This window comes from Ictidomys tridecemlineatus, chromosome 8 (assembly GCF_052094955.1).
Source record: "Ictidomys tridecemlineatus isolate mIctTri1 chromosome 8, mIctTri1.hap1, whole genome shotgun sequence".
Lineage (NCBI taxonomy): Eukaryota > Metazoa > Chordata > Mammalia > Rodentia > Sciuridae > Ictidomys > Ictidomys tridecemlineatus.
The window spans coordinates 108056949-108073637 of record NC_135484.1 but is presented as its reverse complement, the minus strand read 5'-3'; positions in this window follow the sequence as shown (position 1 = coordinate 108073637).

Genomic DNA, 16689 nt, shown 5'->3' with positions numbered 1-16689 from the left:
TGGAGATGGGACCTTTGGGAAGTGATTAGAGTTAGATAAGATCACAAAGTGGGGTCCTAATAATGGGATTCACTCTCCAAGAATATGCCAAAGTGACAGGCCTCCTGGGCTTTGAAATGAGTTCAGAAGCAAGAGAAGGAAATTTAGCTCCTGTGAGGTAATAAAGATGCTAGTGTCTTCCAGGAGGAGGAGGACTTCGGCCAGGTTTTCAACTTGCAGCTAATGGCACCTCTGCCCCCACATGCAAGCTGAGCAAAACTGTTGCAAATCTTCTGCTTGGGGCCATAAGCTTTATGGGGAAACCATGTGCCAAGTGAGTAGGAGGATAGAAATGTTGACAGTCTTTAGATGAGAACTGAGCCTAGGCACTCCCTGCTCAGTGACTGGAATGCCAACACCCTGATATTACCAGTGTTCCTATGTACCAGTAATAACAGATTAAAGATATAATCTTCTGTTAAGCATAGTGGATTCAATCCATGCATTTATCACTATTGAGTACTAAACCCCACTTTTTTAAAAAAACTTTATTTGTTGAGAATAAAATCATGGCATTTGCAGATAAATGGATGGAGTGGAGAATATAATGCTAAATGAAATAAGCCAATCCCACAAAAAGCCAAATGCTGAATGTTTTCTCTGATATAAGGATGCTGGTTCATGATGGGGATGGGGAGGAATAGATGAACTCTAGGTAGGGCAGAGGGGAGGGAGGGGAAGGGAGGGGACATAGGGATAGGAAAAGCAGTGGAATGAAATGGACATCATTACTCTAAGTACATGTATGAAGACACGAATGGTGTAACTCTATGTTGTGGACAACGAGAGATATGAAAAATTGTGTTTTATATGTGTAATATGAATTGAAATGCATTCTGATGTCATATGTAGCAAATTAGAATAAGTTATTTTTTTTTAAAAAAGAGCTTTGTCTATTTTTCAATGCATAAGCTCAAATGGGTGTGGTGGTACACTCCTGTAATCCTAGCTACACTGGATCCCCCAAGTTGAAGCCAGGGCAATTTGAAAGATATGCTCTTAAAAAAAAAAAAAGTTGAGAGTATAGCTCAGTACCTTACGTAGCATACGTGAAGTCCTGGGTTCAATCCCCAGTACCAAGAAAAAAGAATATATATATAGGTATATTATGTACCTATATATATATTCATATGTATTTTATGTACATATATATGTATTCATATGTACATAAAATAAATAAATAAAAATGGAAATGTGAGGGATGTAATTCCGCACAGGATGGAATTTTGATCAATAAGAGACAGGAGCCAATGAGTAATTTCCTCCCATTTCTTCTCCTGTCTCACTTTTCCCAGGTTGCTCTTGAGATGAAGTTTGTTTATTGAGGACCCAATCATTAAATTCAGTAATTGAGTAGTGGCCAGGTCAATGAAACTTCTCACACTGGTTCTTTCTTTCCCTGTTTCACTCTCCTTGTCTCTCGTATCTGCTCCTTAGACTCCCTAATAATAAAGTCAGATTATGGTTTCTAGGGACCAGAATAACACATTAACAAGAAAAGACTGATATACTTGATTGTATTAAAGTCAACAACTTCTGTTTATCAAAAGTTGCTGTTAAGAGAATGAGGTGGAGTGATGGGAGGGGAAGGGAGGGGAAGGGGGGAAGGGAAGGACAGCAGAATAAAATAGACATTATTATTGCTGTGGGTATATTCGTGACTGCATGACCAATGTAATTCTGCAACCTGTACACTCAGAAAAATGAGAAATATATCCCATCTGATTCAAATGTATGATATGTCAAGATCAATGTACTGTTATGTGTAACTAATTAAAACAAATTGAAAATTTTTCATATTGAATAGAAAAACCTCTGAATGGGTAAAGATACCCAGAGTATTCAATTAACTGTTCATGCCAAAATGTCTCTCCAATAATTAATTCATGTCCCAAATGAAATATGAATGAAAACATTTATAAACAATATTATATGAGATCAGCTGCTAAATTGCCTATAGATTAGTTTATATTTAAAATATTTTCTAGAATTAAAAATTTATTGAGGTACTTAGAAAAAAAAAAGAGAATGGGGTAGGAAAAGATATATGCTAGCCCTAAAAAAAGTACTATATCACACTATATAAACAGCAGCTATAGAACAATATGAAAGACAAATACTCCAGTAAAAATATGGATAAAATATTTAAGTGTTTAAAAGAAATTCCAGCCAGGTAAAGTGGTGCATACCTATCATCCCAGCAGCTCTGAGACAGCTCTGAGACAGGATAATCGAGAATTCAAAGCTAGCTAAGCAACTCAGTGAGACCCTGTCTCTAAATAAAATATAAAATAGGGCTGGGAATGTGGCTCAGTGGTCGAGTGCCCTTGAGTTCAATCACAGGTACCCCCCCTCCAAAAAAAGAAATTCCAGTAACTAGTGAAAATACATAACTTCATAGGTAATTGTGAAAATGCAAATTAAAACCATAATGAAGTAACACTTTACACTCACTAACCTGGCTAAAATTCCAGACATTGGAAGTTTGTAGAACAAGGGACATTCTTTTTTTTAACATAATTTTTTAGTTATAGGTGGGCACAATATCTTTATTTTATTTTTATGTGGTGTTGAGGATCGAACCCAGTGCCTCACACATGCTAGGTGAGCATTCTATCTCTGAGCCACAACCCAGAACCAAGGGAAATTCTTATTCATTGCATATACGAATATAAATTAGTACAACCTCTTTAGACAACAGTTTGGGGGCTGGGGATGTGGCTCAAGCAGTAGTGCACTCGCCTGGCATGCATGCAGCCCAGGTTCGGTCCTCAGCACCACATACAAACAAAGATGTTGTGTCCGCAGAAAAACTAAAAAAAAAAAAAAAAAGAACAGCTTGGCCTTTTTACAAAAGTTAAAAATGACCATATAATTCAATTCTCATGTATATATCCTACAGAAGTGCATGCACAGGTATATTACTAAGTACAAGAATGTTCATGGTAGCTTTATTTTTTAAATGATTAATTATTTTTGTATATTGAGGATTGAACTCCGGGTGCTATCTATCTAGCTGCATCCCCAAACCTTTTTATTTTTATTTTTTTAATTTGAGACAGGGTCTAACTAAGTTGCCAAAGTTGACCCTTGTGATCCTCCTGAGTCACAGAAATTATAGGCGTGCATCACCACACCCAGTTTCATAGTAGCTTTTATTTGGGATAGCCAAATATTGAAAACAATCTACATATTCTTTCATGGTAAACCCAATGAATTTTGGTATGGTTATACAAAGACATACTATATAGCATTGTAAATAAACTATTTTTCTAAACAACATGAATGAATCTGAAGAACACAATACAAAGTCAAGGAAAATAGACACAAAATAACATATACTGTATTATTCCATTTTTAATATTTTTTCATATTTTATTAGTGTGTTATAATTACACATAATAGCAGGATTTGTGGTTACATATTCATACATACAGGTGATATAACAATATAATCTGGTTAATAGTGTTCCTCAGTATTTTTCCTTGCCCTCCCCCCAAGTCCTTGTCCTTTACTTTACTGGTCTATCTTCTATTTTCATGAGTCACCCCCACATCTTTGTTTTCCTTTTTTCTCTTTAATTTACACCTATGAGAGAAAACATATGACCCTTGACATTCTGAGCTTGTGAGTTTGACTTTTTTTCACTTAAGATAATGCTCTCAAGTTCCATCCATTTTCCTGCAAATGACATAATTTAATTCTTTTTTATGGATGAATAAAACTCCATTTTGCATCCCTCTCCTTGGTCTATACACAAAGGATTTAAAACCAGCATACTATAGTGATGCAGCCACATCAATGTTTATAGCAGCTCAATTCATAATAGCTAAACTGTGGAACCAACCTAGATGCCCTTCAATAGATGAAAGGATAAAGAAACTGAGATGTATATGCACAATAGAATATTACTCAGCATTGAAAGAGAATAAAATTATGGCATTTGCAGCTAAATGAATGGAGTTGGAGAATATCATGCTAAGTGAAGTAAATCAATCCCCCCCAAAAAACAAAGGCCCAATGTTCTTTCTCTGATAAGTGTATGTTGATCCATAATGGGGGGAGGGGGCATGGGAAAAATGGAGGAACTTTGGATTGCACAACGGAGAGGCAGGGAGGGGAAGGAGTATGGGGGTAGGCGTGCATCACCACACCCAGTTTCATAGTAGCTTTATTTGGGATAACCAAATAAACATGGTGGAATGAGACAGACTTCATTACCCTAGGTATGACTCTTCATCGTATACAACCAGAAAAATGAAAAGTTGTGCTCCATTTATGTACAATTGAAAAATCAGCCTCTACCTCAGAGCAAAGCCTGTCCAAGGAAGGGACATGACCTTTGTCCTTGGAAAGACTCACAGAGCACTCCTAGGCACATTCCCACCCTGCTAAGTTGTTTATCTACAAATAACAGGAGAGATCTGCTGTGCCAGGTGTCCCTGACTCAGTCAGGCTAAGTGGGGATCCATAGCAACCCCCTAGCAGCCACCAATCAGCATGAGACAGGGAAATACCTGGGATGCCAGATGACCCTCCCAGTAGTTTATGGTGGTTCATAACTGTTGGGAAACCATGTAGTTCAGCACGAACACCCCCTCTTGGCTTAAACCAATCAGTTCAAATAAATCCCCCTCTTGTAGTAACCGATCACCCCTACCCAACTTGTTTCCGCCAGTGAATGTGCTAATCATGTTTTAGAGTTGTTATTTGATTTTCCCTTGGTGTGTGATGATTTGCTAAGAGATACTGTGATGTTTGTGGGGGTCCCTGCCTTCTCCAAAGAATGTATAAAACTGCTGCAAACCCTGGGCTCGGGGCCTCTCAGCGTTACCAGTTGCTGTGTGCGCGCAGAGGACCAAGCTAGCTCGAAATAAACACCTATTTGCTGTTTACATCGATCTCAGTCTCTGGTGGTCTTTTGGGGGTCCTGAATTCGAGCATAACACAATGAAATAAAATGCATTCTGCTGTCATGTATAACTAATTAGAATAAATAAATAAATAGATGTTTTTAAAAAATGTGGCATGTACTCTTGCAGTAATGACTTGTGAGGGCTAGTGTCAATGGAATTCCTTAAAAAAAAAAAAAATGATTATTCTTACAGGGGCTGGGGATGTGGCTCAAGCGGTAGGGTGCTCGCCTGGCATGCGTGCGGCCCGGGTTCGATCCTCAGCACCACACACAAACAAAGATGTTGTGTCTGCCGAGAACTAAAAAATAAAATATTAAAAATTCTCTCTCTCTCTCTCTCTCTTAAAAAAAAAAAAAGATTATTCTTACAAATTCTGGTGGAATATCTTATCCTACTAGTCAGGTTTGCTGTTCCATAACATTATATTCTGTTTCTTACTCACCAAATCAATTATGAATGTTGTGTCTTGGCACTCAAGGCTGTCCATAGCTAGACCCAATATTTAATTATTTAACTTCCTTCCTTGACCCTTCTGTGCTCCAATCTTTGTGGTCTCATTAAATTACAGGGATTGGAATATGTGCTTAAGTCAATGTGGATTGCTTTGGGAATTCTCATAAATGTGCTGTAATCTACTTATTTATTAAGATCCAGTTTGAAGACCATTTTTTTCAAAATTTTTTTCTCATTTATATTCTTCTTCTGGTCCTCTACTTACCTCCTACCAATATGGAAACACCATCATAATTAATCTCTAATTTTTCTCTATGTTTGTGCTAATACAAATGTAAAATACTTTGTATATATTTATTCCCAAGCATATTTCCCTTATGTCTTCTAGAACCATATAATAGAAAAACAGTGTCTCTTGTACCTGATATACTCAGTACTTAAATAATTCTTTGTAGATATAGTAGATATTAAAAGTACATATAAATAATTTTCCTTACATTGAAAAAAATCCAATATGTATGTGTGTGTATGTGTATATATATATGTATATATATCACATTTTCTTTATACATTTATCCATTAACGCACATCTAGTTTTTATTAATGTGTTAGGCTGTTGTGAATTGTGCTACTATAAACATAGGTATGCATGTATTACTGTAGTATTAGGACTTTAATTCTTTAGAATAAATACCAAGTAGTAGTATAGCTAGGTCATGTGGTGTTTCCATGTCTAGTTTTTGAGAAACACCCATACTGATTTTCATATGGTTGTACTAATTTACAATCCCACCATTATAAATGTTCCTTTTGGGTTTGAGGATTAAGCTCAGTGGTAGAGTGCCTGCCTAGCGAGCACAAGGATATGAGTTTGGTCCTCAGCCCTGAGGGGTGGGGGGAATGTGAGGGAAAAAAAAGATAATAATATTCCTTTCCTCCCCACATCCTCTCCAGCATTTACTATTGTTTCTATTGATGGCTGCCATTCCAAATGGAGTGAAATGAAATCTCAGTGTAGTTTTCAAAGATTTGCATTTCCTTAATTGCTATAGATGTTGAACATTTTTTGAACATTTTTTCGTATACCTACTGACCATTTGAATTTCTTCTTTTGAAAAGTACATTTAGTTCACTTGCCCATTCATTGAATGGGTTATTTGTTTTTTGGTGTTGGCAGTAAGTTTTTTGATTTCTTTATATATTCTGGGCAGTAATCCTCTGTCAGAAAAGTAGCTAGTGAGTATTTTCTCTGATTTTGTAGGTTCTCTATATTCTTAATTGCTTCCTTTGCTATGCAAAAGCTTTATAATTTTATGCCATCCCATTTATTTATTAATTATTGTTATTATTACCTGAGCTTTAGGAGTGTTATTGAGGAAGTCATTACCTGCACCTAAATGTTGAAGTGTTGACCCTTACTTTTTCTTCTAGGAGTTGCAAAGTTTTTGGTCTAATTCCTAAATCTTTGATCCATTTTGAATTGACTTTTTGCAGGATGAAAGATAGGGATCTAGTTTCATTCTTCTCCATATGGATAACCAGTTGTCCCAATACCATTTATGAAAAAGGCTGTGTTTTCTGCAAACTATGCTTTTAGCGGCCATTGTCAAGGGTCTGATGACTGTATCTTTTTGAATTTGTCTCTGTGTCTTCTATTTTGTTCCATTGGTCTATATGTATATTTTTATGCCAGGATCAAGAAATTTTTCTTACCAAAAAATGAAGTATAATTAAAGCCAGGTATTGTGATTTCTCCAGCATTTTTTTTTCTTTTTAGAATTGCTTTGACTAGGGGTTGGGGTTGTGGCTCAGTGGTAGAGTGCTTGCCTAATATGTGTGAGCACTGGGTTGGATCCTCAGCACCACATATAAGTAAATAAAAAATAATGGTACATCCACAACTAAAAAATATTTTTAAAAATTAAAAAAAAAAAAGAATTGCTTTGGTTATTCTGGGTCTTTTATTCTCCCAAATGAGGGTTAAGACTGTTTTCTCTATATACAAACAGAGATATGAAAAATTGTGGTATATATGTATAATAAGAATTGTAATGCAAAAAATGTACATATATAAAGACATGAATCCGCGTGAATATACTTTATATACACAGATATGAAAAATTGTGCTCTGTATGTGTAATAAGAATTGTAATGCATTCTCCGGTCATATATTTAAAAAATAAAATCAATTAAAAGAAAGAAAGAAAGAGGACGAGTCAGTTGGAAAAAGAAAGACTGTTTTCTCTAGTTCTGTGATGACTGTCACTGGTATTTTGATGGGGACTATATTGAATCTGTATATTGATTTTTATAATATGGACTTTTTAGCAATATTAATTCTGCTTATCCATGATCATGGAAAGTCTTTCCATCTTCTAGTGTCTTCTTCAATTTCTTTCTTCAGTGTTCTGTAATTTTCGTTGTAGATATCTTTCACCTGCTTGGTTAGATTTGCACCTAGGTATTTTACTTTTTTTTTTTTTTTAGACTACTGTGATTAGGATTGTTTTCCTGGTTTCTTTTTCAGTGAATTCATTATTAGTGTATAAGAAAGCTATTGATTTTTATATGTTGATTTTGCATCCTATATATTACATTTTTAAGTAGTAAAAACTGAACAACAGGGAATAGGAATGTAACTGGATGGAAAAGTAAGCTGGGGGCTGGGGTTGTACCTCAGTGGTAGAGGGCTTGCTTAGCATCTGTGAGGCACTGAGTTTGATCCTCAGCACTACATTAAAAAATAAATAAATAAATAAAGGTATTATGTCCATCTGTAACTAAAAATAAAAATAAAAAAGGAAAAGTAGAGCTGGGATTGTGGCTCAGTGGTAGAGAGCTTGCCTAGCATGTGTGAGGCACTGAGTTCAATTCTCAGCACTGCATATAAATAAACAAAATAAAGTCCATTGACAACTAAATAAATATTTTTTTAAAAAGTAATTAAAAAAAAACATAGAATCAACAAGGAGGTCACCATGAGAATGGGAGGGGGGCAAAAAGAATGGGGTGAGGTTTCTGGGGTGGGGGAATTGCTTCATATATTAACTTAGGTGATTGAATTTCCACAGATATTAACTAAAGTCATCTAATAGTTTACAGATTTACAAATCATTTATTTTATGTGCTTCTAAATATAATGTGTGCAACTTTTTGCAAGGCAAAAGAGAAGGCGTTTTAGTCATTTTTCTCTCCCTCCCACCATGACCAAAAGACCTGATAGGAACAATTTTAGAGGAGGAAAAGTTTCTTTCGGGGCTCACAGTATCAGAGCTGTCAGTCCATAGATGGCATAGCTCTGGGTCCAGGGTGAGGCATACATGAAAGTGAGTGGTGAAGAAAAGCAGCTGAAAATGTGACACCAGAATTAGAGCTGTACTCAACAAGGACAAAATATATACCCCAAAGGCATACCCCGAGAAACCCACCTCCTTCAGCCATACCCTACTAGCATGCAGTTACCACTCAGTTAATTTTTATCAGGGGATTAATGTACTGATTAGTTTAAGACTCTCATAATCCGATCATTTCACCTCTAAATTTTCTTGAGTTTTTCTCACACCTGCGCTTTTGAGGGATACCTCTTTTCTAAACCATAACAGAAAGCAAAAGTATATTGTAAGAACTTTGAAGTGTGCAAACAGGAAGTTTAAGTTTCTTAGATATGGTAGTCATATCTTGTGGTGCCCAATAATCCCTGTCCCTGAGTATTCATACCCTGGTGTGAATTCCTAATGTTTATGTCCTGGTATAGTTCCCTCCAATATTGTACCAAGAGAATATGAGAAATATAAAGATGTTTCACTTCCAAGATTAGGTTTTAAAAACCATTTGGCTCTCATTTTGAGACCACTTTCTGTCTTTGCCACTGTGGGCATTCCAAAACAGTTAAAAACAGATAATGGTCCTGATTATACTTATACCTCTTTTAAACAATTTTGCTCATCATTTGGCATTACTCATATAACAGGAATCCCATACAATCCACAGGGACAAGGCATAGTTGAAAGAGCTCATCAAACTATTAAAATGTACTTATTAAAGCAAAAAGAGGGAATTGAAAAGGGGTATATATCCCCCAAAGATAAACTTAAAATAACGCTTTTTACTCTAAACTTTTAAAAATTGGATTCATCAGGGCTTAGTGCTGAAGAAAGGCATATGTGTCCAAAAAATGTACATGAGCCTAAGGTACTTTGGAAGGATATTCTAATAAGACAATGGAAAGGTCCTGACCCAGTGATTGTCTGGAGTTGGGGTTCTGTTTGTGTGTTTCCACAGGGAGAACAGCAGTCGATTTGGATTCCAGAGAGACTAACCAAAGCAATTTCTACAGACCAAAAAGAAGATGATTTGACTCAAATTCACAACAGCTGATATCCAGAGCTCCAGCTTGGCTATTCTTACATCTGCAACAATGGTTCTCCCACACTTGGAGGCTAATGAATAATGAAGCCTATTTCAAATGTAAAAAACCATTAAAGCCTATTTCAAATGTAAAAAACCTTGGTGTTTGCCTGTGGGAATACCTTCAGACCCATTATTCAAGTTACAGGAAAAAGGATGGGATATCCAAAAAAGAGTCAAACCCAGGTGGTAATCAGGATGTCTTTTTCAATATCTATTTTATTATTGCCTTTTCCCACATCATAATGTTACATATTTTTTTTAGCCATCATTGCCAGAATTCCTATCTTCATCCCAATGCCAGTGAAGACAATGATAAAACCAAACTACAGCTTCTTCGATAGGTATCACAGTAAACTGTATAAACTGATGCATCAATGAATAATACTCAACAAGTAATGCTCAATCAAGGAGTCAATTTACTTTGGGAGGAAATAGACATATTGATAGATTCCTCCGCTTTGAACTGCTTGCAGTTCAAACTTGCCTGGACTATGTATCACTTGTATACATTGTGAACTATCTGTTGGTGCAGCGAATTGTGGTAATGCTGGAGTATCTTTGCTGATGGTGTCACAGGTGGTACAATTTTTCCAAAGGAGCCGTCAATTATCTTAGTGTCGTGGCATTTCTGTATCCTCCTCCCTTCTGCTAGTGATGGTCTAAAATTTGGGGGCCAAACAGAGGTGAGGCAAAGAACCTCACTCCCCCACTGGCACCAAGGCCAAATTTGGGGGCCAACAGAGTTGAGGCAAAGAACCTCATCCCCCCACTGGCACCAAGGCCAAATTTGGGGGCCAACAGAGGTGAGGCAAAGAACCTCACCCCCCCACTGGTGCATAGGCCTATCCACAAGTATGGCTGTATGCTGGACCAGTAGTCAGTGATGGGTAAGATCCAATTGCAGTGGTACCAACCTAAGACAGGAGGCTGACGCCTTGAGGTCAGCTCATTCGATGACGGGTAAGAGCCATATGTAGTATTGGACAACCTAACAGGCACGGTCCCTAAGCCACATGCTTGGTGTTTAATTAAACAAAAGGGGGGAGATGCTAAGAGATATAGCTGAGTCGGAATAAGGCATGGCATTTTTGCCTGAACAGAGTGGTTGAGAGGTGATGCCAGCAAGCCATTAAGATGATAATGGTTATGTTAAGCTGTTTATTCAATTGCATATTAGACCTCTGCTGTCCCCCTTGGCCTGCTACTTTGGAGTTCTCCAGGGGATTCCCGGAGAGTTCCCATTGGTTGGGAAGTTCTGGAGGAGGGATTTTCCCGTTGATATGTGGTGTGTCTGGAGAGAAGGCCACGTGTGTGGCGTCTGCGGGAGTGCAGAGAATAAAGGAGTTCCTGTTTTGAACCTACAAGGCTGTGTGGTGGCTCGGTTATTTTGTGGCCAGCCAGACGGCAGCCTGTAATCCCAGTGACTCGGGAAGCTGAGGCAAAAGGGTTGGAAGTTTGAGGTCAGTCTCAACAATTAAGCGAGACCCTAAGCAGCTTAGTGAGACCCCGTCTCAAAAGAGGGCTGGGGATGTGGCTCAATGGTAAAGCATCTCTGGGTTCAATCCCAAGTACAAAGAAAAAAAGAAAGGAAGGAGAGAAAGAAAGAGGGAGAGGCTGAGGGGGAGAGATCAAAAGTTTGAGGTCAACCTAGGCAATTGAGTGAGAACATGTCTTATAATTTAAAAAAAAATTAAAGGGCAGGTGATAAAACTCAGTGGTAGCGCACAAGGCCCTGGTGCTCATGTGTGAGACAATGCAAGAAAGTTTCCAAGTAAAATGATTATTATGAAAGTTTTAGCTTAATCAGTGCATTAATCCCCTGATAGAGTTTAACTGGGTGGTAACTGGAGGCAGGTAGGGTGCAGCTGGAGGAAGTAGGTCCCTGGGGGCATGTCTTGGGGTATGTATTTTGTCCTTGTTAAGCAGAGCTCTCATTGCTTCCAGGTGCCATGTTCTCAGCTGCTATACTCCACCACACTCTTCTGCCATGATGTAGCTACTAGGGACTCTTTTAGGTTCTTTTCTATAAAGATGATAAGCTCACAGGGGTGTTGGAATACACATTAAGACCAGAGAATCCCAGGAGGGTTTGCTTGTGCACCCTGACTGCCTTAATTCTTTCACTGGAAAAGTATCCCCCTGGCCAGAAGCAGTATTTTGTGGAATGTCATATAGAATGCCTTATTAGGCACTCAGTCAGTTTCTGGTTGGTGGCGCTGGTAAAAATATGGTGATTAGGGAAAGTATGTGGAAATCTAAAATAAGTTTCTTCCACAACAAGGATAGATTGCTGCCCCCTTCATGATGGAAGGGGTCCAAGTCAGCAATAGGCAGGCCACTCTTAGTGTGAGAAAGTCCACATTGTTGAGCCCTTGCATTGCTCCCATCAACAGTCCCATATCACTTTGTTCATGAGCTCATGAAGCAAGCTCTGGGATAGCTAGTGTGGAGGACTGATACCATCCACAGGGCAGGTCATGTTATTCCCTTATCTTTTAGAGTCTCTTCTGCTAATGGGGCACAGATCTTCTGATTATAAGAGAATGGTTTGCTCAACATACCATCTAACTCTTCCTAGTGTTCTTTTCTACCCTCAGAGTCCAGAAAGCTAAAAAGTATACATCTCAGATCCTGAGGGTTTCAGATGTGACCGAGACTTTGCTAATCACACGCACTTATATAAGACTTAAATGTTAATTAAGCAGGAAAAGAGGACAGAGTGTGAGGTTCTTATTTTGCTGCTAGAGACTAGGACAGAGGAAATGTGGTTCTGTGGTTACCAGTTTGCTGATTTGCTGGTTTCCTGCAGTGGCAGGCACAGCTTACCCAACCAAGTGGAATCAGTGAGATTCTAGGGCAAGGAGAGCTCCTGAAAGCTCCACCTAAAGTTTGCCCTTTAAATTCTCCCAAATACCTTAAAAGTCATCTAATTCCTGGTAACTGGGCTGGGGATGTGGCTCAAGCGGTAGTGCGCTCGCCTGGCATGCGTGTGGCCCAGGTTCAATCCTCAGCACCACATACAAACAAAGATGTTGTGTCCACCGAAAACTAAAAAATAAATTTAAAATTCTCTCTCTCTCTCTCTCTCTCTCTCTCTCTCTCTCTCTCTCTCTCTTAAAAAAAATAATTCCTGGTAATAAATACTTTTTCTCTTAAACTAGGAAGAGTGGTTTATAGTTGCATCATGGACGTTATTGTCACATTTGGGAGTCATTGAGAGAAGTGCATCTATGTTTTGCTTCTCCAAATTCCTTCCAATGTTACTTCTAATTCCCTAATCATCTGGTCAAACCATTAACCTCCGCTCAGAAGTCGGGGAAGATTCCTACCTCAGGTCTTTCTCCTTCTGGGAAAAGTAGACAGATAATACTAGCTGTATTTCTTGAAGTCCTGCCATCCACAATGTCATCCTTGATTGGGAACCATAATATCACAGGCAGTCCTTTACTTTCTAACACAAGAAAGTGGAAAGACCGTTATAATCTTGATTTCTTTTTCCTCTGCAGACCCCTAGTTGTAGGGCATATCTCGTCCAGTCATGGTGGTGAAAAGAAGTAGGGATATGGTGTTGGTAGCCACCTGTCTCTTCAGGATCTGCTCCAGCAGATCATATACAGCGTTTCGTATACAGAATTTCTGCTTGATGATAAATCCATAATTAGCATCATGCCTAGAAGCCCAGATAATAGCCAGTTCATGGTGAACAACTTGAATTCCATGATCACGCCATGTTCAAGGCCCAGCAGCAAGCCAAGAGCTGATTGTCAAATGGAAAGAATTTACTCACCAAAAGTCATGGTGAAAGAGTCTCTGGGGGATTCTCCTGTCATGAGCTGTCATATGACCCATACACTACCTCAATCTGTCACAAATACTTAGAATGTTATCAAGATTGTAAGGACTAAGTTATACTGCGGACTGGATCAGCTGAAGAACCTTTCCTTCCTCTGAAACTTACTAAAATATGACTTCATTTCAGGATATCAGGTAAGAAGGTCAGAGCAGTAAACCCCAATGTGGTAAACATTGTCTCTAAACTCACCCACCCATGTGATTGTTTATTTGGGGGGGTAGGTAGCACAAGTAAAGCAGCTTTTCTTGCATTTTGGGGGCAGATACCTGTCTGCAAGATCATTGAACACTAAGAAAATCAATGAAGTAAAAGGTCTCTGTATGTCAGTATCCCCACCCTCTGGTATAAATGTTTCCTAAATCATGTAAGGTACTTGCTATTTTATACACTTCTTATTCTATCAACTTGATGTAATCAGTTCAGTGGACCAACAAGTTGTCTTGGGGGATGAGAAAGATGGTTAAGAGTTCCATGTACTAAATTTTGGCCAAGTCAGAATTTTTATGTAACCATAAGACTGATAGAGTCTGTAAACAAGTCAGGATGGCGCCTGGGAAATGTTAGAGTCTGTAAACAAGTCAGGATGGCGCCTGGCATTTTGCCAGGGGGAGTGGTTTGTGAAGTAACGCCATCGAGCCATTAAATGTGGAGATTCCTTATTGGTTGACTGCTGTATCTAGTTTATGTTAATTAGATAAGCTGTGTGGAATGTATAAATACCCCTCAGGTCCTACAATAAACGGCTCCTACTCCTGCTTATCAATGTATACAAGTTGCTCGTCACCCCTGGGATATTTTGCTGCAGCCGGACTGCGGCATAAGACAATATAATAAATACATATCATTGTGTATTGCATCTATCATTTTCTGTTAATTAAGCCAAAGAAAAGACTTCACAGTTTTCTTCGTGACCCTTACATTTCTTGCAGTGCTGAAAATTGAACTCAGCAGTACTCTACTACTGAGCTACACACCCACCCTTTTAATTTATTTATTTATTTTTATTTTGAGACAGGGTCTCACTAAGTTGCCCAGGCTGGTTGGGAACTTGCCATACTCCAGCTTCAGCCTCTCAATTTGCTGGGATTACAGGCATAAGCCACTGTGCCCAGCTTCTGCCCCTTCCTTTCAATAACATCTCCCTCAATGCAGATATAATCTCTACTCTAACTTCTAATATCCTTGATTTGTTCTTCCTACTCATGAGCTTCATAATCCAGCTGTATGTGAGCATTACAGTCACTCCATATCCTGGCCATATGTTAGTACTGACGTTTTTCTCTTTAACCTTAGCCTTTCTAGTAGATGTAGTACTGTTCTATACTTTCTTAGATTCTGTATTTGTTTACTTGACATTTATTAATCACAGATGTGGTTTACATCTCTCCTGAATCCGGCTTTTGTAAGTATGCAAAAAACTCTCCAACCAATCCTGAGTCCATACCCCTTAAACACTTCTTTATCTAACTAAATCTCACACACCAACCTGATATTTCCCCTGCCCTGAAATCACCCAGAGCCAGATACCAGACAATTAGAGACCACTCCTAGAGACCAGAGATGTCAACATTATTCAAAATCACTAATCCTAAAATATTTCCTGTGCTGCCTTGCTGTTCCTGCGGAATTCCAATAAAGGCTGTGGCCCATGCTTTCCCCTTGCTCCTGGCTAAACTTAGTGCTTACCCAGTGGCCCTCTGTGGTGTGGTGTGCCCCCTTCTCTGGGAAACTGTAACAAAACCCTTTAATAGCATTGTCTTATCTGTATCATCAGTCACCTTTAGAAATTAAAATCCCTTGGGTACAACTGATATAAATGCTGTTTCATTATGGCTTTAATTTCCAATGTTCTGAAAGACAATGAGATCATCTTTTGATATATTTTTTTGGTCATTTTAATATCTTTTTTGTTTATTGCCTGTTTAATCATCTCACCTATTTTTCTACTGGGTTGTTCTCTTTTTCTTACTGATTTTCAAGTGTTTTTCAGATGTTCTGATTATGAGACCTTTGTCAATTATATAATGTGCAAGTGGTTGGGTTTTTTTTTTTCCACCTTCATATAGTGATGTTGATCCTGTGACACAAAGACAACCGACTCCAATTTTAAATCAAATCAAAGCAAGCTTATATTGTGTACACAAGAGAGCTGGCCAGGACTGTCTCACCCGAAAGCAAGGACACAGAACAGCAACAGCTCTCAGGGAAGAAAGGTTTTTATAGCACAGAAAGTTACAAAGGCAGGTGTCTTGGAAATTTACACTTAACAGGGTTCTGGCAGGCATAATACAAAGGCAGATAGTAGGTTAATGATCTACATGGCTTAACATTTCAAGATAGAGAGTAAACTGAGATTCCAACATCAAAAAAAAATGTTTTTGAGAGTTTTTTGATATTTATTTATTTATTTTAGTTTTTGGCAGACACAACATCTTTGTTTATATGTGGTGCTGAGGATCGAACCTGGGCCGCACGCATGCCAGGCGAGCACACTACCTCTTGAGCCACATCCCCAGCCCTCACCTATTCCTTTGTAATCCTACCCCTTTGCCCTGTTTGGGATAGAATGTTCCATGGAAACACCTTTGTGTGTCCCCTTTTCTTGCTCTGCCTTTGGGTGTGGGCTTCCTAGATGTCAGTCAACCTGCTGACAGCAGACATCACGAAGCTGGACTCAGCCCCCTGAAACCTGACCCCTGGCGTCATTTGAATGGCTTCTCCTCAATAAAAGGAGTCAGCATGTGCTCCCTCGCTTTCTCTCTTTCTCTCCTCTGACACTTAAGGTCAGAGGCGCTGTCACAGGATCCCCCAAAGAAAAAGGTATTTCTGTCTCTTGTGTGATTATTTCGTACAGCCCAGTTCCCCTGGAGTGACCCTGAGTGTTTTTGTCACCTGGAATGTGACAATGGCTTCCAATCTTAAAATAGAATTAGGTTGGGTTCACCAGTGACTGGTCTTTTTTTCTTTCTTAATGTTGTCTTTTGCTCTCTCCTTTTTTTCCTTTTTATGGTACCAGGG